Here is a 20,591-nt window from a genome sequence, read left to right on the forward strand (position 1 = left end):
GCTCGCCATCTATCGAAGTACCCAGTTGGAAATTTATCATTACAATTTCAGATATAATGTCAGTTGAATTATACACCATCCATTCCTCAAAAATTTGTAAATGATTGTCAACCTCAGAGGCGGTGTCCTTTTGGTCAGGAGGGCAACAACAAATATTAACCACAAGCATCACCTCCTACCTCCCATTCTCTACTTGAATGCCCAAGTGGACAGACATAAGGTAGAGGCAAGTAACGCCTCAAGTTTCTCAATAATACCTTTCTTAACACTAGTCAGGAGGTTGTTCTTGAGTCTACCTTTATCCCCTTTTGTTGCTAAAGTATCATATAATTTAACTAGGGACCTTAATACCAGGTGTAAGGCTCTCGATGATGATGCCAGGGTGGAGGGGCATTAGGAAGTCAAAAGAAGTAAGTCAGATCACGGGTTCAATTGATATCCACTCATAGGTGCATTAATTCCAAAATGCTGATTGTTCCTTTGAAGTCGATCTACTGCTTTGATTCTTTCATTGGGAGACACTGGCACCAATTTTTATAAATATGTAAAATAACACTAGTGACACTGGCTATGGAAGGAACAGGCGACGCCTCTCCCTCAAAACTTAAACAGGTTAGCAAATAGGATTGGTCGGCCATGTTCACTTGTACATCCTCTCCCTATTGTTAGGTTAGATCCATGTCAATAATATTTGTTCTAATTCGTTGGCCCGATGAATTTGCTTAACCATGACCTTGTACAAAAATAGACACTGCTATAGCCAGTGTATTTTGTGCCTGAAAGAATGTGCTTATATTTCCACGAACAGAGTGCAGAGTGGCCTTCAAAGTCATTCCCAGTCATCTGGAACGTCCTCGTAGGCACAGAATGTGCCTCTGACTAAGGAGAACTTGTGTAATACTTGCACCTTAACTTGTATTTTGTCTTGCATTTGGTGCTCTTTCACTGTGATGCAAGTTGTAACCAAAACCTACGAATGTCTCCATTTTTGTCCATGGTTCACAGGGTCAAACAATTAGTAACGCCATAATAACAACTAAATTGACTTTTTACTAGTCAAATAAATTTATAACGGATCATGTCAGTCTACTCTCACAAGAAACATGTGGTTTCACTCCCACTTCTTTTTCAAAGCAGTATTGAGAAGAGCTGTGTGTTCCAGTAGGAGCTCAGCCCAAGATACCGCTGTAGGTCTGATTTGAGTTTACAAGGGGACTTCAAGCCCTCAACGAGCATCTGGCTCCTGGAGCCTAAATCCAGAGTTCATCGATACTGCAGCTGCTCCACTCAATCACCTGCACTGTCTAAACAGTTCAAATAACTGCAGCAGCTCGGCCGCACACACTGACTTTCTGTTAGGCAAGGTTTATACATTTGGTTCACATTTTCAAACATCCTTTAAGATACTGTTTCGGTTTCAACAGCCCCAACAGCTGCTGCAGTTCAGTTTCATCGGTATCTGATGACGTTGGTAAATTTTACCACAATGCAGGTTACACTTTTAAGGGCAGTCTATGCTGTACCTACCTCCAGGGCACCTGGCTCGAATTGTGTGGTTTCCAGCAGGGGGATGTCTAGAAAATCCAACCAAACCAGCCTCCTCTTGTGGAAGGCCCAAGCAAAACATGGAATCTTCTCCTACCGAACATCAATCCCAATGTCTCCTGAAGGAGGATCCAAGAGCAGGTGCCCTGAATCTGGAGGAGCGTAAGACGGGTTCCAAGGTAGCAGGCTGCAGAGTGGGGTCAGTAGGAAGTAAATGCTGCCAAGGAGGAATAGCCGGTGCAAAGGCACAGCCACAGTAGGATGGCCAAGGAGGTTGGAAACAAAAAGCAAAAGACAAGGACATTGGAATCCTGGAAGGAGTTGGCTGATCAGGAGGAACCTCTTTAATGAGGGTATTGAAATAAGCCATCATTGATTGGAATGTGTGTGGCTTTGGAGCTTAATAAAGAAGCCTCCTCCAAGGCGGCAGTGTGTGGAAAGGAGGAGTTACTGGTGTAGTCTACGATTCAGCTGAGGTAGGCAGCTGAGAAGGCTGGTACATCCTTGGACCCATACACTGCCTGTAGAGGGAAAGAAGAGGGTGGCAAAGAATCCAAGGGAAGAAGTGACATCCTAGTAGATGCCACCCACTCCAACATATGTCGAACTAAAGCCTGACATTTGTCAGACAGATCATTGTTTTGAATGTATTATCTGAATGATCAGTCAGAGTTCCATGCGGTCGGATGTGTCTGACCACCCTTTTTAATTTATTTTGAAGAATTACACCCCTCTAGATACATTTGGTTCCACTTAGAGTTTACAGTATTTCGTCCTTGAAAGCAGCGGGTCGATGACATTTTTAAAAATACATTTAATCAAGATTGTTTGCCTTGGGTACAGCTAGGTGCTTTATTTTGGCCAAGCTTTGGCAACAACCATTTAAATAAATCCTGTTTTCTCATTGGTCTGAAATCTGGTCTGAAATCAAGAGGACAGAAGCTAAGGTAAGTCATGGTGACACATCCGCAATTTGTATATTTAGTGGTGCCGGTGATGTGGCATCATGATGGTGGAGAGTCCATCAGCGTGGTACGAGGCAGGGGTGTTGCTAGGTCTGAAAAAGATCTGGGGCTACACTAATGTCGGGACTCGGGGATAGCTAGACTTTTGGTTGTAGCCCCTGGGATTCTATCCAGGGCTACAACCAAAAGACCCGGGGCTATAGCCCCCAAACCCTGCCCCCCAGCAACGCCTCTGGTACAAGGGAAGAGCCGATGACGTGGCATCATAATGGCGGCGAGTCAATCAGCGTGGCAGGAGGGAAGAGCCGATGACGTGGCATCATGATGGCATAGAGTCAATCAGCGTGGCATGAGAAAAGAGAACAGACACTTTTGTGAAAGAGAGGTGGTAGGCAATACAAACACGGCATATGTTAGTGTGGTCTCTCTTTGTTACTTAGTCAATCAGGGCGTTTTCTCACACATGCGTTCTATACATTCTCGATTTATATTGATCCTTTGTATATGCTGTGAATCAAGATTATAAAGCTATATGTACCAACCCCATTATGGATTTGGGCAAAAGCGATTTTCTTCAACAAATTGAAAATGGAGCTCCCGGTTATAGCCAAGAGGAGCCTAGTATCTACCAGGAGTTCATTGTGACGCTCCAGGCAAGGGGTGCCATACAAACGTAGCAATGTAATATTAACTGCGTAGGTTTGGGAATGTGTATGAACAAGAGTTAAAGCACACACCTAAAAGACATTTAAAGTATATTGGATAATATATCATGGACAAATAGTTAGAGTTTGCATCTTAGGTACCAATTAGATTTGCTGTGCAGTGTGTGCTAGCACCTGGTTCCCCACACGTAGATCATGCCTATTGGGGATGCTTGATACCCAGGAGCTGCTTTTTACTCATAGTTAACAAAAGTTTATTTTGAAACATGCAGATATTCATGGGCTGACTCTTTGTGAGTAATTGGACACGTGGATCCTAGATTTGTAAGTGTTTCCAGGCAGCATCAGCTGTTTATGAACTCTGACTGCTGACCTGGCCAGACTGCTAAGCCCTGCCCCTCTTTCCTGGAACTACTACAAATACTCCAGCGTGCGCATCGCGGGATTGCACAGAAAGATGTGGCAGCGGTTTCGTTGGGGCGGCCATTAGTGTTCTGGCACGTTTCTTCCCCCATCTTAGGTGACGGTCTAGTCTTTTCACGTTATCTCAGTTGCGACCACGGCTAGCTGGGAAGTACTTATTTCCGGTCTTCCCAGCTACCGCCGTGTTGCAACGTTTGGAATAGTCTTTCCACTTGCTCCTTGGTTGCTACAATGCTTTTTCTCCGTTTTTGCACTGTGTGTGAATTCGCTAATCTCTCGGCACTCGGGGCCTCGCTCCGCCCTCTTTATATTGCTTACTTACCTGTAGTCTTGTTTGGCTTCTACTCGTCTCGCGAGTGCCTGCTCTTTTCCGACTGACGCTAGCTCTTCCCTTTGCTCCTGTTGCTTCTTTTACTCAGTTTTCCTTCGAGCTTACCATTCTCTGTTCTGCATTGGATTCTTGCTGCTCCCTCTTCCGGACGGCTCTTCGTTTCACCGTTGGAGAACTCTTGTCGCCGGATTGGATTACTCTGCCTGCACTTCCCTAACAGACATCTCAACGGATACAGCACCAACCGGACCACCATCTGGCACAGGAGTTTTTTATGCCTGTGGCGTTTTCCCCTATTTTTTGCCTGTTTCGGTGAAGGTGAAGGGGCCGCAGGGGCCACAGCTCACAGGTGGCTTCTGTGGCTTCACACCGAGGAAGGTTTATATCACCAACCCCTCGCCAGTACAGGGAGCCAATACATTACACCACAGATTCCAGTTCACCAGGGGAGGAGTCGGAGGAGGGTAGTGGGTCTGAAGAATCGGAAACTTATTGTGACAGTTTGACGACAACCAACCATAGCAACCCCAGAACAGGTGCAGGAACTTGTGGGGGCGGTTAAGACTCTTTCTCAAGAAGTTCAAACCTTGAAAGGTGAAAACCAAATACTTCAGCAAATTTCGCAAGAAGTTCAAACCCTTAAGGCAGAAAATCTTGTTTTCAAACAACTGATGACCATTTGAGAAACTCCACATACATCCGAATTACCTCCCATGCCCCTGTCATCGGGTAAATTTGACAGAACCTCAAGGAAGGTGAAAGAATTTTTGGATGCATGCAAAGTGTACTTCACGTACAAGCCAATCCTATTTGCCACAAGCAAAGCCAGAATAGGTTTCCTTATCTCCAATATGACTGGCAATGCCTTGACCTGGGTCACCCCCTTGGTTACGGAAGAGGATCCTTAGCTGCAAGATTATGACGGATTTTGTGCTCTAATTAAACAAACCTTTGAAAGACCAGAAACCACTTTTACGGCATGTGAGGATTTGTTGAGACATTAGTGTCATGATGCCTACCCCCGGGCATCCGGATCGAGTCCATCAGCCCCGGGAGCAGGCCTCCAGATACTTATTAAAACCCCAGCAGCCCCGGCTGGGGGCTGTTTGGGTTCAGTCGTGGCGCCGCTCATCATAGAAATCAGTCCTGGTGCCATAGGCGCCAGGCTCATAGACATTACTTACAAGTGAATCCAAGCCAACGTGAGGCCTGGATGGGACTATTTTATTACAGGGACTATTTTTTACTCGGGTGTGGTTCTGGGGAACTTCTTACCTGGAACTACTTTGGAGGCTATTTAAACCACATCCGAACAGTGGCACACCCTTCGCGTTATTCTGCATTCTGCAGGCACCCTCACCATGCCAGGAAGTCAGCATCCAGTCTTCTGCCACGCCCGCCTCGAACCCGGAGCTCCTAGAAATAGGGAAAAGAAGGAGAAAAGGTTAGATCACAGACATTATTTTTAATTCCTTACCTGATTCCGGATCCAGCACGTCTCCGAGCCTGGAAAGGACATTATTTCAGCATGCGTCTCATCGCCAGCAGCAGCGCCGCATCATACTCACCAGTCCACAGCATCTTTCGACTCGGCGCTGCCTCCATCATTTTCTTTGTCGAACTCCAGCACCTGGAAGAAAACAAAAGAAATAACAAGGTGAGCCGAGAGAGCCGACAAATACCATCTCTTTTACCGCAATAGACTTACCTGATTTACCACCGGAGGCATTAACCTTCAATACGCCACATCTTCCTATGCCGCACCTATAAAGGGAGAGAAAACAACAAGTTAAACTCATGCAACTTTTACTGGACAGTGTTGGGTAATACAGACTCTTACCTGAACGCCATCAGCTGCCTACAGGCAATATTCTTTTGGACCCAGTTGCAATTCAACAAGGGAATGGAACAAGAGTGAACATCGGACATATTGAACTCTTTGAACTTCATAAACCCCGGAGTCAATATTCCTCCGGAACTCCTCCAGTACCTTCAAACCAGTGAAGTAACTGGTATCTACGCGCCCCTGCATGCCACGCAGGATGGAGAGCTCATCATTTAAAAACATAAGGTGAGGTTACTAAAAGGGGATATCAGAGGTGACTAGTGGGGAGAACGAGAACAGTGGGGGCGGGGGGCATCGCTAAAATCCACCGGTGGCTAAATCCCTTTCTTCATTTGCGGGAGAACATTTCTACGGGTTAAGCAGACGAGATTAGGCGGGCCAGTCCAGACTGTCATCTCTGCACTACGCATCACGTTGGTGGAGACCGCAGCTGTCCGGGTCCGATCGACGCCCCTGTGGGAACCAGGTGAGCGTAACAGAACGCGAAGCCTATCTACAAATCCCCACCCGGACGTAATGGAAACCTCAGAAACCGACCAGCTAGCCCAATTGTTAGGGGAATTTAGGGCAGAAGTGCACTCCGCGCGCCAAGAAACTAATGCCCTCAGGAGAGAACTGATTGTGTCGAAGGAGCGCACTGATGATCTTGCTAGATAACTGCTGCAAAACCAAGCTGGGCAAACACCACTACCTGGACTCAGGGGGATTCCAACTCCTGTTTCATTGAGCAATCCTGTGCAAGTGGTTTTACCAGGGAGCATTCCTTTAGCTCCACCCGAACGCTTTGCTGGGGACCCGAAAAGGTTCGCTGTGTTCATGAACCAATGCCGCTTGCACTTTTTATGCAGACCTGGAGCTTTTCCAAATGACCAAGCCAAAGTAGCTTTTGTACTATCATACCTTAGTGGCAGCGCAGCGGATTGGTCAATTCCACTAGTCAACCAGGATGACCCTCTTCTTCGGGATTTTCAGGGTTTTCAATTGAGCATGGAAAGACCATTTGCCAGACATTCACAGGGACAGGCCCTGGATAACAAACCTTTTTCCCTACGACAAGGTAACCAGGATCTGCTAACCTATATCGCAACCTTCAATAGGTTGGTGGTGAAAACCGGATGGCCAGAGGTAAAACGAATTACATTATTTCATCGTGGACTTTGGGGTGAACTCTAAGATGTTTTGGCCTAAGTTGTGAACCCATCTCAGGATTGCACAGAATATATAGACTTAGTGGCCCAGTTAGGCCACCGACTTCAGAATAGAAAGGCTGATCGAGCTAAGTTTGAGAATCGGGTATTGGTTAAACCCAATGTTACCGCCAAAGGAACAGATGCATCAGAACGTATGCAGATCGGGGGGGTTAAGGGACCCTTAACTCAAAAGGAAAGAGAAAGGAGATGGCAGATGCAATTGTGTCTGTACTGTGGGGCCTCAGGACATTTTCTACGGGATTGCCCTATAAAACCATCCAAGAAAGTAGTCGGAGTTGCTGATAGAAATCAAACAGAGCCTGATTCTGGAAACGACCACGCCCGACAAGCGTAGAGGTCCGCTTGCCGAGCTTGAAGAAGGACACTCAGACCTCGCACCTAATCATACAAATGGTCTTTATTGATCCAAGGTAGCCATCACGTATGCACACAGTAAGGGCATACATTGATAGCGAGGCCGTCGGAAACTATATGGACCATGAATTGGCTTCTAGGATGAATCTACCTCTCTGCAAAAAGACCACTTCGGATGTCATCACCACAGTCGATGGAACTGAAATTGCCTCGGGGCCTGTAACTCATTCCACCACAGAGATGATACTGTTGGGTCAAGATAGGTATCGAGAGACTATTGTGTTTGATTCAATCAAAGCCCCGCAGTTCCAAATAATACTGGGGATACCTTGGTTGGAAACACATAATCCTTGTATTGATTGGCGAGAGAAGAGAATAACCTTCCCGGATTGTGCACACACCTGTTACCCGGAATAAACCTTGAACAAAGGCCTGGCCACAGTCGCTAATCCAGTCGTGCAGTTACCTCAGGAATATCAAGAATTCCAGGATGTTTTCCAAAAAGAACAGGCAAATACCTTACCACCTCACAGATCATACGATTGTCAAATCGACCTCATACCCGGTGCACAACCTCCATGCAGTAGGATCTACGCCCTTACAGATCCCGAAAACCTTCACCTACGACAATACTTGGGCCAATAGCTTGCTAATGGCTTCATTCGTCCATCCAAGTCCCCTGCATCCTCAGCTTTGTTCTTTGTGCCTAAAAAGGAACGTGACCTCAAAACGTGCATAGACTACCGCGCATTAAATCAGATTACGGTGAACCAACCGATACCCATTGCCTCTGATCCCCGAATTACTAGACCAAGTAAAGGATGCTTGCATCTACACTAAATTAGCTCTCCGAGGGGCATATCATCTGGTATGTGTAAAGAAAGGCGACGAATGGAAGACTGCCTTTCGCACCAAGTACGGATTATTCGAATATCAGGTGATGCCCTTCGGGTTGTGCAATGCACCAGGAGCCTTCCAGTATTTTATGAACGATGTCCTTCGTGAACTCATTGACGTCTGTGTTGTCATATACATAGACGATATTCTAGTGTACTCCTCCTCAGAATCAGACCATGTTAAGCACGTTCGTGCAGTCCTCGAGAAACTACGCCAGCACAAGCTATATGCAAAATTGGAAAAATGTGTTTTTCATGCTACAGAAGTTGAATTCCTTGGATTTATCCTGACCCCAAAAGGAGTCCGAATGGACTCTTGAAAGGTGGACGCAATTCTCAAGTGGCCATCACTCAGTTCAGTTAAAGGGGTACAAAGCATGCTTGGATTTGCTAATTTCTACCGCATGTAGTACATCCCATCGCAGCACTTTTGTGAAAAAACAAACGCTTCTTATGGACCGAAGAGGCTGAAAAAGCCTTCCAAGAGCTGAAATTGAAATTCATGTCGGCACCTGTCTTAAGGCATCCACGCCCGACCTCCCATACATAGTTGAAACCGATGCATCCAGTTTAGCCATGGGGGCTGTCCTGTCCCAGAAGGATCCTGAAAACGGTCAACTTCATCCAGTAGCATTTTGGTCCAGAAAGTTCTTGGCCCCCGAGTTAAACTATGCGTTTACCGATAAAGAGTTGTTAGCCATCAAATCCGCCTTTAAGGCTTGGCAGCATTAACTTCTCGCTGCCAGGCACACCATTACTGTAATCACCGATCACAGGAACTTGCAGTATTTAAAAACAGCCAAGGCTCAATCATCGCGTCAAGTTCGATGGGCATTATTCCTTGCCGAATTCGATTTCGTGATCACTTATTGACCAGGTTGTAAGAATGGTAAGGCAGATGCCTTATCCCGAATAGGGATGGGAGAAGCATATTCGAACACATAATCTCCAAGAAACAAAGTGACTCCACTTTGTTAGGAAAGGTGCTTCACAGTTAGCCCCAATTAGGTTGCTAATACTTAGTCTACTACAGAATATATCAGAATGTTAATCAGAAGAAATTCAGAAAGTCGTAAGTTTCATAGCAGGAAATGTTTAATGCACATTCCTGAAGTGTCTACTAGTAAAGTTTGTCTTTGTAAATCACACAATGAGTGTTCATCTAAGATTGCCCATAATACTCTGGTGCCAATGCATTTTGGATAAAACCTTCATCAGGGCGGTATTATAGCAAAAAATGATATCACATGACTGTTATTGTAACAACGTTCACAGAATGCATCACAATACACACATAGCAGTCATTATCAAAAATATTTACAAAAGCACATACCGATCCGTGAACCACATCCGTTTTGATAGATTGTGGAGAGAATGAAATAAAAAAGCATTCCAATTAGTTAACTGTGGTGATTGTGCATGTTCTGTCTATGTATCAGCCATAAAGGCAAGTCATACCTTAGTCATGCCAAAAAACGCTTGGATCGTAAAGTTGTGCGGTTGCACAACGGGTAGATCTACAAGAAAAGAATTAAATGTAACTATGAGTCACCCTCGCGAACTTTCGAGGGTTGAGCATATATGCCGCTGGATGTATCAGTGCTTACCGAGCAGCTTGCAGGACGTGTTTGCCGGGAGAGCTGCTTCTAACGCGCTCGTGGTGGAATTGCTTTCGTTTTAAATGTTACCATGAAGACGGTGCGAGGCGTTGTGGTTCGTCTGGAGCACGTACGCCTCGCGTCCACCCCCGGGCGCAAGCCCTGGGGCGGGGATGTCTCCATGGTGACTGACACTTGGAGGATGCCTACGCATAAATTGAATCTCATGCTTGCGGGCGCTTAGAGGAACCAATACAAGTTCCAAATGAATCGCGTATGGAAATAGTTCTGTATGCATGTTCCCGAAAGAATCGCGTATGGGAAACGTTCTGAATGGTGCACTGTGGTATCTATTCTGTATACCTAACAACGATCGCGTTATTATTTATACTGGGTCCGGTGGGAACCAATGGGTGAGAGTTCCTGGGGTTTACACGGATGTGTATATGCTTAACTCTAATTGAGAAACGTGTAGCTATCATATTGTGTATATTAGGTCCCTAACAGACCAACGACTTATACTAAGTGTGCCACTTTAAAGCATGTTCATTTAAATACAAATTGCATCTGAAAAAGCAAAGTAGAAATTGCAAAAATGCACAAAAGTCATTTCTTAAACATAGGTCCGAACTGGGCCAACAAATTGATCAAAATCTGTGGAACTAAGAGCATGATGAATACAATGTGCTCCACCACTCTAATAGAGGCAACAAGGCTAAATCAAAAAGGTTAAAAATTGCAACACAATTTAAGTGAATACACAAAAGGCATGTGAAAGGGAGCCATAGAGACAAGGAGCAGGGGGTCCACACCTTCATGAAAAAATCAAAATATAGCCAAAACTATTAGTTCAATTACTCCGAAAGATATTACAGGAAGCACATGTAGTTTATTTCTTCATTAAGCCCCTTTGGAGTGAGGGAGCTTAGACGGTCAATCCAAAAGGTTTCTCTTTGGTCCATCTTCCTTTGGAAATTCTCATGCGTATTTCTTCTGAAAACCACTTCTAAAATTACAAAACGGATCTGGGCTAGGTTGTATTTCCTCTAATCCCAATTTCTCGATACCGCTGAGTTAGGATTGTGGTTCCTTATGCATGATCTGTGTTCATTCCATCTAGTCTTAGCTACTCTAAGTGTCTGACCCACATTGTACAGTCCACATGGACATTTTATGGCATAAATTACGTTGTGAAAGTCACATGTAGCAAAGTTCTTGAGTCTAATTGTCTCCCCTGTGTGGGGATGCTTAATTGTTTCTCCCTTTATTACATTGCCACAATTGCTAGAATTCAAACAAGGTAATGTCCCAATCTTTTCTGTGAGTTTCTTCTTCAGTGCTGGTTTAGTTTGAACTAATCTGTCCTTTAAGTTTTGACTCCGCTTGTAAGAAAATGTGGGATCTTCTTTAAACAAGTGTTCCACTCGATGATCACATAGTAGTGTGTTCCAATGTTTTTTGATGATGCACTTAATGCGATTACTTTGACGTGAATATTTGGACACAAAGACAAGTGGAGGGGCATGATCCTGCTTAGTCTTAACCTTAAGTAGGTCTTCTCTGCTCTGAGTGGCTACACGAGCTTGAGCTGTGCTTATCTCTTCTTCTGAATATCCTCTATCTAAGAACTCTTTACCCATTTCCTGGATAGCCATCTGGTAATCTACTGGGTCACTTACCAATCTTTTCACCCTCAACATTTGGCTGTATGGAAGGTTTTTTATGAGGCTCGGTTGATGGAAGCTGAGGCTTTGTTGTAGATTGTTCCGATCTGTTGGTTTCCGAAAGATGGTGGTTTGATATCCCATGGTGGTAATCTTAATGTCTACATCCAAGAAATGGATATTGGTGAGAGAATATTCCTGAGTAAATTGAATGCGGGCATCTATGCTGTTGAGATATGTGCAGAAACTAAGCAGTTCTTCTTCTGTGTCTTTCCATACTCCAAATATATCATCAATATACCTAATCCAAAGGCCCAATTTGGAATGCCAATGTTCATTCTGTAGTATATTTTCAGATTCAAATTTGTGCATGAAAGAATTAGCATAGGATGGAGCCATGGTGGCTCCCATAGCTGTCCCAGCTACTTGGAGATAGTATTCATCTTTATATCTGAAGTAAGAGTTGTTACTAATGAACTCAAGAAGTGCCATTATGAACTCCTTTTGGAGTAACATCCACTCCACCGCCTCACCCCCGCGGGGGATTGATGTGTAAAGACTCTTGACGTCGATTGTAAAACAGATATTATTGCAATTGAATGTAGTTGAATTCAACAGTTGTAAGAAATGGGTGGAGTCCTTGATGTATGTATTGGTTTTTTGAATAAGTGGTTGCAAAAAATAATCCACGTATTTGCCTAAAGGTTCTAGTATACTGTTCATCCCTGCTACAATGGGTCTCCCATGGGGTTTAACTGGATCTTTATGCACCTTAGGGAGCGTGTAGAAGTGTGGTACTCTGGGGTGTGGATTAGTCAAAAACTTCTTGGTATGGTGATTGATCCACCCCAACCCCTCCGCCTTTTCTAACAAAGACTTCAAGTTTTCTTTTATCTCAGGTGTTGGGTCATGTGCCAATTTGGCATATGTATTAGCATCACTCAGTTGTCTTTCACATTCTTGTTCGTATTCTCTTGTGTTAAGCAGTACTAGACCTCCTCCTTTGTCCGCAGCCCTTATTGTGATCGATGGATCTCCATATAAATCACGTATCAACTTCAGTTCATGGGGTTTCATATTGCATGGTGAATGTCCTTTAAGCTTAAGTTTTTCAAAGTCTATTGTAACCTGTTTTTGGAAGATTTCTATGGATGGTATACTTATTGGAGGAATAAAGGTGCTTTTACTTCTGAATTCTTTTAGTTCTGCTTCTTCCTTGACTTGTTGATCTTCCAGCTCATTGAAGAATACCTTAAGCTTCATCTTCCTGATGAGTTTGTAAAGTTGTATTTTGGACTCAAATAATGTGCTGTCGTGCGTTGGAACAAAGCTTAGACCTTTCTGTAGTGTTTCTGTTTCTTTGCTGGTCAATATTCTGGTAGATAGGTTCATTACTATGTTCTCTTTTGTTGAAGTCTCGTGTTGGGTTTCCCTTTTGGTCTTTCTCCTCCCCCGTCTCGTTCTCTTCTTCCTTTGTCTAAAAAAGAAGCCGCTGTACTCCCAGATGGTGTCTCTTCTGTTACTCTCGAGGAACCTGAAGTGTTTGCGGTGCTTGCTTCTTCTCGATTTGGGGGTTCCCTTTCTGTATCTGTCCCTGAACTAGAAGTTTCACTTGAATTTGTGGGCTTGGGTTTCCTTAGTGGAGGACCATATTTGTCCATCCAATTATAAACTTAATCTTTGAGATAGTCGTAAGTGTCCCTTTTGAACTTGCAAATTTTCTTGGACTCCAATTCTGTTTTATAATCTGCCAATTTCTCGTTAATTTCTTGAAGGATGGAGTCAACTTCTTCTCTGTTCAATGTTGTTACCAAAGCCTCTTCAATCTCTTGGATTTCTTTGTTAAGATCAGTTATATCTTTTGCCAACTCCTGTATGGTCAGCAATATGAGGTCTAACGAGCACTTGTTAAGTATAGCTTCCCATTTCTTCACGAAAGTCTTACTCTCCTTACACAATGTCAGACGCAACTGGATGCGTAGCCCTCTTGGGATCCGTTCACTTTTATGGTATCTCCCTAAAGTGATTGCATGCAGTTTGCAGTTTATTTCCTTTCGGATTAGATACTCTAATTGTTTGATCTGTTGTTTAGGATCTTGTCGTTTACTACTGCCAGTTCCAAAACCACTGTCTTTTATAAGACCTAATATGGCATCCACTTCATCAGTTGAAAACCCCAATGTGCCTAAGCAGGATCAAGCTCCTCCACTTGTCTTTGTGTCCAAATATTCACGTCAAAGTAATCGCATTAAGTGCATCATCAAAAAACATTGGAACACACTACTATGTGATCATCGAGTGGAACTCTTGTTTAAAGAAGCTCCCACATTCGCTTACCAGCGGAGTCAAAACTTAAAGGACAGATTAGTTCAAACTAAACCAGCACTGAAGAAGAAACTCACAGAAAAGATCGGGACATTCCCTTGTTTGAATTGTAGCAATTGTGGCTATGTAATAAAAGGAGAAACAATTAAGCATCCCCACACAGGGGAGACAATTAGACTCAAGAACATTGCTACATGTTACTCTCACAACGTAATTTATGCCATAAAATGTCCATGTGGACTGTACTATGTGGGTCAGACACTTAGAGTAGCTAAGACTAGATGGAATTAACACAGATCATGCATAAGGAACCACAATCCTAACTCAGCGGTATCGAGACATTGGGATGAGAGGAAACACAACCTAACCCAGATCCGTTTTGTAATTTTAGAAGTGGTTTTCAGAAGAGACACGCATGAGAATTTCCAAAGTAAGATGGACCAAAGAGAAACCTTTTGGATTGATCGTCTAAGCTCCCTCACTCCAAAGGGGCTTAATGAAGAAATAAACTCCATGTGCTTCCTGTAATATCATTCAGAGTAATTGAACTAATAGTTTTGGCTATATTTTGATTTTTTCATGAAGGTGTGGACCCCCTGCTCCTTGTCTCTATGGCTCCCTTTCACATGCCTTTTGTGTATTCACTTAAATTGTGTTGCAATTTTTAACCTTTTTGATTTAGCCTTGTTGCCTCTGTTAGAGTGGTGGAGCACATTGTATTCATCATGCTCTTATTTCCACAGATTTTGATCAATTTGTTGGCCCAGTTCGGACCTATGTTTAAGAAATGACTTTTGTGCATTTTTGCAATTTCTACTTTGCTTTTTCAGATGCAATTTGTATTTAAATGAGCATGCTTTAAAGTGGCACACTTAGTATAAGTCGTTGGTCTGTTAGGGACCTAATATACACAATATGATAGCTACACGTTTCTCAATTAGAGTTAAGCATATACACATCCGTGTAAACCCCAGGAACTCTCACCCATTGGTTCCCACCGGACCCAGTATAAATAATAACGCGATCGTTGTTAGGTATACAGAATAGATTACCACAGTGCACCATTCAGAACGTTTCCCATACGCGATTCTTTCGGAACATGCATACAGAACTATTTCCATACACGATTCATTTGGAACTTGCATTGGTTCCTCTAAGTCCCCGCAGGCATGAGATTCAATTTACGCGTAGGCATCCTCCAAGTGTCAGTCACCATGGAGACATCCCCGCCCCAGGGCTTGCTCCCGGGGGTGGGCGCGAGGCGTACGTGCTCCAGACGGACCACGACGCCTCGCACCGTCTCCATGGTAACATTTAAAACGAAATCAATTCCACTGCGAGCGCGTTAGAAGCACCTCTCCCGGCAAACACGTCCTGCAAGCTGCTCGGTAAGCACTGATACATCCAGCGGCATATATGCTCAACCCTCGAAAGTTTGCGAGGGTGACTCATAGTTACATTTAATTCTTTTCTTGTAGATCTACCCGTTGTGCAACCGCACAACTTTACAATCCAAGCGGTTTTTGGCATGACTAAGGTATGACTTGCCTTTATGGCTGATACATAGACAGAACATGCACAATCACCACAGTTAACTAATTGGAATGCTTTTTTGCTTTTTTATTTCATTCTCTCCACAATCTATCAAAACGGATGTGGTTCACGGATCGGTATGTGCTTTTGTAAATATTTTTGATAATGACTGCTATGTGTGTATTGTGATGCATTCTGTGAACGTTGTTACAATAACAGTCATGTGATATCATTTTTTGCTATAATACCGCCCTGATGAAGGTTTTATCCGAAATGCATTGGCACCAGAGTATTATGGGCAATCTTAGATGAACACTCATTGTGTGATTTACGAAGACAAACTTTACTAGTAGACACTTCAGGAATGTGCATTAAACATTTCCTGCTATGAAACTTACGACTTTCTGAATTTCTTCTGATTAACATTCTGATATATTCTGTAGTAGACTAAGTATTAGCACCCTAATTGGGGCTAACTGTGAAGCGCCTTTCCTAACAAAGTGGAGTCACTTTGTTTCTTGGAGATTATGTGTTTGAATAGGTCCTAGTGCTACAGGACCGTTTATGGACTGGCAGCTCCAGGCGAAAATATTTTAAAATACACTTCTGTATTTTTTCATCATTTTATGCAATCACTTAAAGACTAAATTTACAAGTGGTGCCCTCCTCTCTCTTTTCATTTTTAGAAGCATATTCGAACCCAGAACCGGTGCCTATAATTCCAGAACAAAGAATTCTTGGCATAACTACTCTACAGACTTTAGAAGATATTCATTTAAAAAGCCAACAACCTTTCGATTCAGCAGCCCTGCAGGATTGGGTAAAAAAGGGCCAAGATTATTCAGTCATCAATGACTTACCTTACTATCAAGGGCGTCGATTTCTACCACACAAGGAACTACAAGAACTAGTCATCTCCAATTACCATGATGCTCTGATGGAAGGGCACCCAGGTATTGCAAAGACTGAAGCTAAAATTAAAAGACAATTCTGATGGCCCACCTGGCGAAAAGACATAAAGTCATTTGTACTGTCTTGTGGCATCTGCGCCCAAAACAAAAGTCAGAAGAAAAAACCAGCTGGTCTTTTACAAACTTTAGATATTCCACCCACACCATGGCACACTTTGTCTTTAGACTTAATTACAGATCTACCGCCATGTAATGGAATCAACACCATTCTAGTTATTCTGGATCTTTTTTCCAAGATGGCCCACTTAATTCCTTTAAAAGGATTACCTTCCGCTTCAATTTTGGCCAAGGAATTTCTCGAAAACATAGTTCGAATACATGGATTTCCTTCCATATTGATCTCTGACCGAGGTAGTCAGTTCATTTCGCAATTTTGGAAGAAATGTTGTCAATTGGCGCAAATCGACGTAAGGTTATCAACCAGTCACCATCCCCAAACCGATGGTCAGATGGAGAGGACCAACCAGACTCTTGAACAATACCTACGTTGTATGCTTCACCAAACCGAAAGTAATTGGAAGGATATTTTATGGATTTCTGAATACGCATACAATAACTCTGTACATTCAGGAACCGGACAAAGTCCATCTTATACCATAAATGGACATCATCCTCGAACCTCAGAACTCGATTCGCCCCAGCACTTAGAAATGCCAGCAGTAACTCATCTGCACTCTACTATTACACAACCCTTTAAGGAGGCAACAGAACATTTGAAACAAGCAAAAGAGAAATACATGAAAAATGCTGATCAACATAGAAGTGAGACTCCACCATATCGGATTGGAGATCAAGTTTGGCTGGCTACAAGATACATACCTCTGAAAGGAACCTCGGAATTTTAATCCTAGATATTTGGGTCCTTACACCATTCAGGCCATTATCAACCCAGTGGCCGTCAAATTAGAATTACCCTCTAATATGCGAATTCATCCTGTCTTTCTTGTTTCACTTCTAAAACCAGTTCAACCCGGAACAAGATTAACCAAACCACCTGACCCCATCCTAATAGATGGAGAAACTGAATTCGAGGTAAAAAACATCCTGGACTCTAAGATGGTTAAATCAAGACTTTTTTATTTAATCGACTGGAAGGGTTACGGACCACAAGAAAGAACATGGGAACCTAGTGACCACGTTCATGCTCCTCCGTTGGTAAAAAAATTCCATCAGAACTTCCCAGACAAGCCAGGACCAAGGGGAAGAACAACTTTAGGAGGGGCCTTGGGGGGGAGTGCTGTCATGATGCCTACCCCCGGGCATCCGGATCGAGTCCATCAGCCCCGGGAGCAGGCATCCAGATACTTATTAAAACCCCAGCAGCCCCCGGCTGGGGGCTGTTTGAGTTCAGTCCTGGCGCCTTAGGCGCCAGGCTCATCATAGAAATCAGTCCTGGCGCCATAGGCGCCAGGCTCATAGACATTACTTACCTCATGCAGACCATGCTGCAAGTGAATCCAAGCCAACGTGAGGCCTGGATGGGACTATTTTATTGCAGGGACTATTTTTTACACGGTTGTGGTTCTGGGGAACTTCTTACCTGGAACTACTTTGGAGGCTATTTAAACCACGCCCGAACAGCAGCACACGCTTCGCGTTATTCTGCATTCTGCAGCGTAACGCTCACCGTGCCTGCAAGTCAGCATCCAGTCTTCTGCCACGCCCGCCTCGAATCCGGAGTTCCTAGAAATAGGGAAAAGAAGGAGAAAAGGTTAGATCACGGACATTATTTTTAATTCCTTACCTGATTCCGGATCCAGCATGTCTCTGAGCCTGGAAAGGACATTATTTCAGCACGCGTCACATCGCCAGCAGCAGCGCAGCGTTATACTCACCAGTCCACAGCATCTTTCGACTCGGCGCTGCCTCCATCATTTTCTTCGTCGAACTCCAGCACCTGGGGGAAAACAAAAGAAATAACAAGGTGAGCCGAGAGAGCCGACAAATACCATCTCTTTTACCATGATAGACTTACCTGATTCACCACCGGAGGCATTAACCTTCAATACTCCACATCTTCCTATGCTGCACCTATAAAGGGAGAGAAAACAACAAGTTAAACTCATGCAACTTTTACTGGACAGTGTTGGGTAATACAGACTCTTACCTGAACGCCATCAGCTGCCTCCAGGCAATATTCTTTTGGACCAAGTTGCAATTCAACAAAGGAATGGAACAAGAGTGAACATCGGACATATTGAACTCTTTGAACTTCATAAACCCCAGAGTCAATATTCCTCCGGAACTCCTCCAGTACCTTCAAACCAGTGAAGTAACTGGTATCTACGCGCCCCTGCATGCCACGCAGGATGGAGAGCTCATCATTTAAACACATAAGGTGAGGTTACTAAAAGGGGATATCGGAGGTGACTAGTGGGGAGAATGAGAACAGTGGGGGGGGGCCATCTCTAAAATCCACGGGTGGCTAAATCCCTTTCTCCATTTGCAGGAGAATACTTCTACGGGTCAAGCAGATGAGATTAGGCGGGCCAGTCCAGACTGTCATCTCTGCACTACGCATCATGTTGGTGGAGACCGCAGCTGTCCGGGTCCGATCGACACCCCTGTGGGAACCAGGTGAGCATAACAATTAGCTGCTCAGGCAGGTTGGCCTGAACAAGCGCAATACGCAATCTTTCGGCGAGGTCTGAAAGAAGAGATCAAAGACGAGCTAGCCCCAACGCCAAGGCCTTCCTCATTTTCAGATCTGCTGTCTACAGTACTTCAAATTGAACATCGCCTGGCTGAAAGAAAGAATGAATGTCGGAGGCTCAGAAATAGACCTCCTTTGGGTGGACCCTCTCAGTATACTCCTACTCCTTCTTCTTCCGCGCAACGAGAAGAAACAATGCAGGGAGAAAGGTTTATGTGTTTACTGTGCATCAGAAACACATTCGATCAACAATTGTGAAGAACTCTCTTCCCGCCTGTCGGGAAACGAATATCCTCGGAGTTAAAAGGGACGAACCGCTGAGGAGCTCTATTCACTTCCAGTCCCTATGTTTCGTTATCTATTTCACCATCCACTCAGTCTAAAACAGAAGATTCTCGACTGATGGTGATTACAGTACATCTCAAAGGGAAACTCGATTGGATCGTAGCATTGGCTTTACTTGACTGCGGCGCCGCAGGAAACTTTGTCGATACTCATTGGGCGACTCAAATGGGTATCACTAGGATTGAGAAGCTCGAAAACCAGAAGGTAGAGGGCATAGACAGAACACCATTATCCTCTGGTCCCATCACACATTTGACAGAAGATCTCCAACTCAAAATATTTCAACACTCAGAGACTATTACGTTTGACATCATCAGAGCAGCACATTTTCCGATCATTATTGGGATTACCTGGCTCCGTAAACACAATCCACACATAGATTGGACTCAGAATCAGTTGGCCTTTGTATCAGATTACTGTAAAGAACATTGCAAACTCCAAACTGGTTTGGTAAAGGTACAAGCGGTAAATCCTAAATTAAGCACCTTTATTGAAATTCATTCTTTACCTACAGAATATGCTCATTTCAAACAAGTCTTTATTGATCAAGCTCCCCTGGAACTTCCTCCTCATAGACCTGAGGATTGCCCCATTGATTTGATTCCAGAGGCTTTAGTTCCATTTGGGCGCATGTTTTCACTTTCCCAAACAGAGAAGAAGGCTCTCTGAATCTATTAAGATAACAATTTACAAAACAGTCTGGTTCAACCTACAAAATCTCCTGCGGGGGCATCTCTCTTCTTCATGCCCTACAGAACTAAGACCGTGTATAGATTTCCGGGGGTTAAACAAAGTTACCATTAGAGACCAATACTCAATGCAACTTATTGCGGATATTTTGGAAGCCGTACAAGGTGCCATAGTGTTTACCAAACTGGATCTACGCAGTGCCTACCGTCTACTCCGCATACGCAAAGGGGACGAATGGAAGACGGCATTTCGCACTCCTTTTGGCCTCTATGAATACAAAGTGATGCCTTTTGGGTTAGTGAATGCACCAGCCGTATTCCAGAGGTTCATGGATCGTCTGTTCTCCAATTTAATGTTCATATCTCTGTCATCATATACCTCAGCGACATACTGATATACTCAAAAGACCCTACTTTACATACACATCATGTCTCAGAGGTTCTCAGTCATCTCCAAAAGAACCATCTATTAGTCAAACTGGAGAAATGTGCTTTTGGGGTAACTTCCATACCTTATTTAGGATTTGTCCTATCCGAAGAAGGTATTTCCATGGATGAAAGAAAGGTTTATCAAATT

This window comes from Ambystoma mexicanum, chromosome 11, assembly GCF_040938575.1.
Source record: "Ambystoma mexicanum isolate Mex_15411 chromosome 11, UKY_AmexF1_1, whole genome shotgun sequence".
Lineage (NCBI taxonomy): Eukaryota > Metazoa > Chordata > Amphibia > Caudata > Ambystomatidae > Ambystoma > Ambystoma mexicanum.